This window comes from Megalops cyprinoides, chromosome 5 (genome assembly GCF_013368585.1).
Source record: "Megalops cyprinoides isolate fMegCyp1 chromosome 5, fMegCyp1.pri, whole genome shotgun sequence".
NCBI classification, from domain to species: Eukaryota; Metazoa; Chordata; class Actinopteri; order Elopiformes; family Megalopidae; genus Megalops; species Megalops cyprinoides.
In genome coordinates, this window is record NC_050587.1 from 41,864,701 (window position 1) to 41,871,129 (window position 6,429).

Consider the following 6,429-nt stretch of genomic DNA (forward strand, 5'->3'; position numbering starts at 1 on the left):
TAGGCGTCTGTTAGTTTGACGGTTCTTCCTGCAAAAATATCAAATAAAAATTCTTTCTCAAAGATAAAAATAAACTGAAAATTGCAATAACTAAAATGACCACATTTGGCATTACAGATTATCTGTGAGGGTTAGGGCAGTCACCCCACCCGGCCTTGAACCCGGGTCTACGGGGTACCAACCATGCGACTTGGCGTCGCGGTCAAAGTTGCATGTTGTGCTACAGGGTAATTTAGAGAGTCCTGAGCCACCTCCGAACCTGATAGATTACGTCAGTGTATTTCTCCGCAAGTTGTTATTGGCTGGTAAGTTGGCTAGTGAGAATGTGATCAAAGCCCAAAGGATTATGAAAGGTTGATCAGAAGGCTGAGAAGGGATTTCAGTCCAGGAGATAAGGTTCTGGCATTACTACCTATTCCAGGCTTTCCATTCCTGGATATGTTCTCTGGCCCTTACTCTATTGTGAGGCAGGTGTCTGAGTAAAACTATTTAGTTTCCACTCCAAATTTGAAACCGTCCACTCAACTCTGCCAATTTTATTTGTTAAAGCCTTATTTTAGTTGGTCTTCTTTGGCAGAGGAAGGAGTGGAGATGGAGGTGAAGCCGGTGCGACTGTCTATTGTAGGTGAGTTGGTTCACTCAGTCACTCCTGGCATGGTGGCAGCATGCTCTGAGTAAGATATCAGTGCTCCTGATGCCTACGTTTTCCAACCTTGGCTTAGGAGAAGTTAGCAGATTTGGAGTCTTTTCTCTGCCACTTGTCTGAGGAGAGATGTGCGCAGTTATAGCAACTGATGTTTGATTTTCCTTCATTGTTTTCAGATATTCCAATGCACACATATTTAATTGAGCATGACATTGATGTGGGTGATGCTTCCCCTACATGTCAGCGCTTCTATCATGTCTCTCCAGAGAAGGGTAGGTGTTTAGAGTCAGAGATAAAGTATCCATTAGATAATGGTTTAGCAAGGCCATCTAACGCCAGCTGGGCCTCACCATGCCTGTTGGTCAGTAAACCAGACAGTAAATACAGAATCTGTACTGACTACAGCGTCACTAAGCCTGACTCTTTCCCACTTCGCCGGATGGAAGACTGTGTGGATTGTGTTGGGGCAGCTAAGTAAGTGAGCAAGTTTGATCTACTTAAAGGTTATTATCAGGTACCCTTATGTGCTTGTGCTCAAGAGATCTTGTCTTTTATAACACCATCTGGTTTGTGGTCTTACATGGTAATGAGTTTTGGCCTTAGAAACATCTGCAACCTTTAGGGTTAGGGTTAGGGTTAGGGTTAGGGTTTAGGGGTTAGGGTTAGGGTTAGGGTTTAGGGTTAGGGTTAAGGGTTAGGGGTTAGCGGTTAGGGTTAGGGTTAGGGTTAGGGTTAGGGTCAGGGTCAGGGTCAAAATTAGGGTTAGGGTTAGGGTTAGGGTTAGGGTTAGGGTCAGGGTCAGGGTCAAAATTAGGGTTAGGGGTTAGGGTTAGGTTTAGGGTTTAGGGGTTAGGGTTAGGGTTAGGGTAAGGGTTAGGGGTTAGGGTTAGGGTTAGGGTTAGGGTTTAGGGTTAGGGTTAGGGTTAAGGGTTAGGGTTAGGGTTAGGGTTAGGGTTAGGGGTTAGGGTTAGGGTTAGGGTTAGGTATATGGGTAATAACCACGATCGTCAAAGTGACGATCCTTTTGGAGAGTGATATCTCAAGAACGCAATGAGCTAGAGACATGGGACCATGTCCTATCCCCCCATTTTTGGGTATGGGCTTTCCATTGATACCACTCCCGAGCGTGTACGACGTTCGAGTCCGGAGGTTAGGGTCAGGGTCAGGGTCAGGGTCAGGGTCAGGGTTAGGGTTAGGTATATGGGTAATAACCACGATTGTCAAAGTGACGATCCTTTTGGAGAGTGATATCTCAAGAACGCAATGAGCTAGAGACATGGGACCACGTCCTATCCCCCCATTTTCGGGTACAGGCTTTCCATTGGTACCACTTTCGAGTGTGTACAACGTTCAAGTCCGGAGATATGTCCAAAAAAACAATGTTTTTTCTGTATCTCGGGAACGGTAAGTTGTAGAGAGTCATGGGTGGTACTGTGGGATGCGGAATGGCCGAATTATATTAGACAAACGCTGGTTGCAAGGCTCTAGGACGTATGGTTCAGGAGTTATTCAAGAAAAACGTTCGTGCAAAATTAGGGTTAAGGGTTAAGGGTTTAGGGTTAGGGTTAGGGTTAGGGTTAGGGGTTAGGGCTAGGGTCAGGGTTAGGGTTAGGGTTTAGGGTTGGTTAGGGTTAGGGTTAAAGTTAGGGTTAGGGTTAGGGTTAGGGTTAGGTTTTTTAGGGGCACTGTTTCAGTAGGCTTTTTTTTAAAAAAACAAAGCTCTTATTGCACGGGCCTGTTAGGTTAGGGTTAGAGTTGGGGTTAGGGTTGGGGTTGGGGTTGGGGTTAGGGTTAGGGTTGGGGTTAGGGTTGAGGTTGGGGTTAGAGTTGGGGTTAGGGTTGGGGTTAGGGTTGGGGTTGGGGTTGGGACTGAGCAGGCCCCATTGAGGTTAGGGGAGTATTAATATGATTGTGGGGGGGCCCCACTAGGCACAGCAGCAGGAAAGAAGAGGGCCGGAGGCCCAACGAACACTGCAGCCGGTTTGGGGCCATGACATCAAGGGGAGGATAGCAGGTGAGGTGGCCTGCTATATATATTGAGCAGGTCCAGAGGGTGTAGTGACTCCGGGAGGGAGAAACAAAACGCCCTTATAAAACTCCTTGTTTTTCACATCACAGGTCAAGCGCACAACGGTCATCCTGCCCTCTGGCTGTGATTCATTTACCCAGGAAAAGACTTCATCAAACTTTCTTGGACATTAGAAGTGGGGCCTCTACATAAGTGCTAATGCATTAAAAGTGCTAAAAGTGGGGCATGCATATATAGAAAAAAAGGGGACAATCATCATCAATCATCCAAGCAGGTAAAAAACCCAAATCACACCACATTATAAAGGACACACTAAATAATTCATCCTGTGTCATTCTTTATTAGGTCTTCAAGTGCTATCAAAAGTCAGAGGATCCACTTCATTTCCAAGCCCAGGTAAGTATGAAGGAGAATTTTAAGTCACTATATTTTTTAACAATCAATAAAAATAATAAATATAATAAATATAAATAAATAATAAATATGGTAAATATAACCATAAGCGCTTATTTTAAAACCAAAAACCTTAATTAAAACCTATTTTTTCGTATCCCTCCGGAGGCAACCACCCCCCTCTCCCCTCACCCTATCTTTTCATTAAGTCCCCCAGGTGCCACCGTTCCCAGCCGCATTATCCATCTACGCTCCACCCTCCTCCTCCGTCCGCTGGTCCACGTAGGGTCCCCCTCTAGGCCACAAATCCTCAGACCAGAGAGGGGATGTAACTGGAAATGACTGGTGAGTATTGTCTGTATGTGATATCGTTTTATGTTGTACATGTGTTGTTTGAGTCGTGTTAGCAGGCTAGCTCGAGTTTCACCAACATATAATTTTCCACAGAGGCTGCAGGTAATTAAATAAACCAAATTTTCAGAGTTCAAAGACATTGACCTCCATACTGGTGCTGCAGTGTTGCTGTATCTGTTTGTAATGTAAGTTAGGGGTGAGAAATATTCCAGATACGATGTGCTGCAAGACTTGGGCTTAGAGGAAATTGCCGAACGCACCAACATATCTTTCAGATTTTTGTTCCTTCTATAGGCCGCAATCATCCTAAAAGATTGCAATTGTGGAATATTTCTCTGTAGGTCCACAAAATTATGCTTAATTTTTGTGGCCAAGGTCTTATTCGATTCTGTAAAGGTGACAATTAATGGAACCAATTTATTGTTATGTTTATTCGTTTTCGTCATTAACTCTTTTAGAGTCTCTGTTTTTGGAAATCTTTTGGAGTACCCCCTCCGTCACAGGACTGAAAACAAGGTTGTGGTAGCCGCCTCAAAGTCACTCCGAAGGGAACATATTTTATGAAACCTGAGGACTTGAGACTTCACCAGCCCCTTGAAGGTATGTTTTGGATGGTGACTGTGTTTATGTAGTAATGCGTGTGTGTCTGTATCCTTGAAGTAAACCTTTGTTAGTAACTGTCTATGGGTTGTGTGTTTGGAAGAAGAGAAGAAAACAGTGGTATCCAGGAAGTTGACCGACTCCCGCTCCAACGTATACTTCAATTTAATGGAAGGATGGTGAGTATTAAGGATCTGGAAAAACTGTTCAAAATCATGGAGACTATGTGTCCATACTCCAAATATGTCATCGAGATATCTGTAATAGGCCATGGGCAAGAAGGGGCACTTAGCCAAGGCCGCTGTTTCCCATTCCGCCATGTAGATGTCTGCATAAGCCGGTGCAAACTTCTTACCCATGGCTGTTCCTGATATCTGCAGGTAAAATTTATCATTAAACATAAAATCATTCTTTGTTAGACTGATGTGTAGTAAACGGATGAGATGTTCATCTGGTCTGGAGGGGTCCGGGTTACGTAAAAATATATTTCTTACCGCCTGCAGCCCCGCCTCCGTGTCAATGTTAGTGTACAGACTTTCCACATCTATAGTAAAAAGGTAAGCATTACTAGGTGCCTGTACCTGTTTGATCCTCTCCAGAAAATCATACGTATCTTTTAAATAACTTGCATGTTGATGAGACAGGGGATTCAAATAAAAATCAATATATTGTGCTATGTTATAGGACTCGCTCCCACAATCGGACACAATTGGCCGTCCAGACGGGACCTGAAAAGGGACCGTCCATGCCTCCGGTTCTTTATGGATTTTGGGCAGTAAGTAAAATATTCTGTTTCTAGGTGTATCTAGTCCCATAAGAAAATTCCTCTGTTTCTGATTGATGTACTTTTCATGATATAAATCCTGTACAATATTACATATTTCTTTCTGTGTCGTTGATTGCAATGATTCTGATATAGTTATATAATGTTTTGAATTAGATAATTGCCGATTGGCTTCTAATAAGTACTGCTGTTTGTCCATGATAACAATTTTTGAACCTTTGTCTGCCGGCTTGATAACAATATCTTTGTTCCTTTTCAGGTCACTAAGTGCTTGCCTCTGGGAAGGGGTGAGATTGTCTGCTCGGGTATGAAGGTGAGTATGTTCATTAATTACTAATTTATCTCTTCGAATTAATTGTTTTATGTGTGGATCTACTTGTGTAATCTCCGGTTCCCAGGTAGATGGAGATGTGAACGGTATGTGTTCTCTATCAATTTCATAATCAAAATGGCTCAACAGTTTGATTTTTCTGTGGTAGGCATGGAGGTCCCTCTGGAGGTCCCGGCGTCCGTCCTGCTTAGGGAGTGGAATGAAGGTGAGTCCTTTTTCAAGCAGCTCAACTTGGGCCTGTGTGAGCTGAAAGGTAAGCGATAAATTTAAAACATTGGAATGATCAACAATGGGGGGAGGCCTGTGCCGCGTGTCCCCCTCTATAAGTTTAACTGGCGGCACCAGTGACTCCATATTTTGTTAGCTGTAGCCGGAGTCCAATGAATATTATCTCCTGTCGTAAAAAAAGAACTACTATGAATTTCCAATAGAGGTGTGCAATAAGTTGCAATATATTTGTTGATTAAAGTCAAGTTAGTTTTCTGTACTGCAGTTAAATTTGTAGAAAACATGATAATAGGTACAAACACCGATGCATTCGGGAAAACCTTTTCAGTGGTCTTGAGTAGCTGCTGCAACTGTTTAATCGCTGTCTTTCTCGGGTCTTGATCTTTATTATTTATGCCCAATGAAAGTATTACCTTCTGTGTTGCAGGGGATTCAGGGCAGCCTCTCAGTACACCATTAATGTGATCAAACGTAGCCCCAGGATAGCTTTCAATTTGTACTAAGTTATTGGTAAAAGAAGGGATCCGTTTTAGATTTGAATCTCCAATGAAAATAATTGGTTTCTTCGCTGTAAAATGCCACTCTTGGATCTTTTTATCTGTTCTGGGATGAACATTTGGATAAAAAAGAGTGGTCCCTTTCGGGGTCACCTCAGTTTTTATGGTAGGTGAGGGCTCAGAACGGGGTTTTATCATGGGGTTATTCCCTTTATTGGCCCCTTTCATCATGTAACCTCCCTCACCCATGTTAGGTGACCTAGGAAGGGGCTCCCCAACCGTGACTATCAGTGGAGCTGGAGGCTGACCCTGGATCCCCTCAACTGGATTGGACCTGGTTGGAGATGGAAAAGGCACAATCATGTCATCTGGGCAAGTGCTAACATTACTTTTTCTCCTCTGTAGGTTAGCTGCCCCGGGAGAAATTAGCGGTGAATAAATTGGTCCTGCTGCCCCCTGGTAAACCTCCCTCTCCTTTGTTCTATCCTTATCAGGTTCAGTCAAAATTAGGGGGTCAGGGTTATGGATGTCTGCTTGTACTACTACTGTTGTTTTTCTTTTTTGCAG

The 6,429-nt window shown here is 43.5% G+C and overlaps 1 long non-coding RNA gene across 1 annotated transcript; it reads left to right on the forward strand.

The window, feature by feature from the left end:
* The first annotated feature begins 3,970 nt into the window (after window positions 1-3,970).
* Window positions 3,971-4,788, forward strand: LOC118777440. Its single transcript, XR_005004967.1, has 4 exons — window positions 3,971-4,022; window positions 4,129-4,201; window positions 4,526-4,579; window positions 4,707-4,788. It is a non-coding gene; the product is annotated as an uncharacterized LOC118777440 (long non-coding RNA).
* Window positions 4,789-6,429: the final 1,641 nt, after the last annotated feature.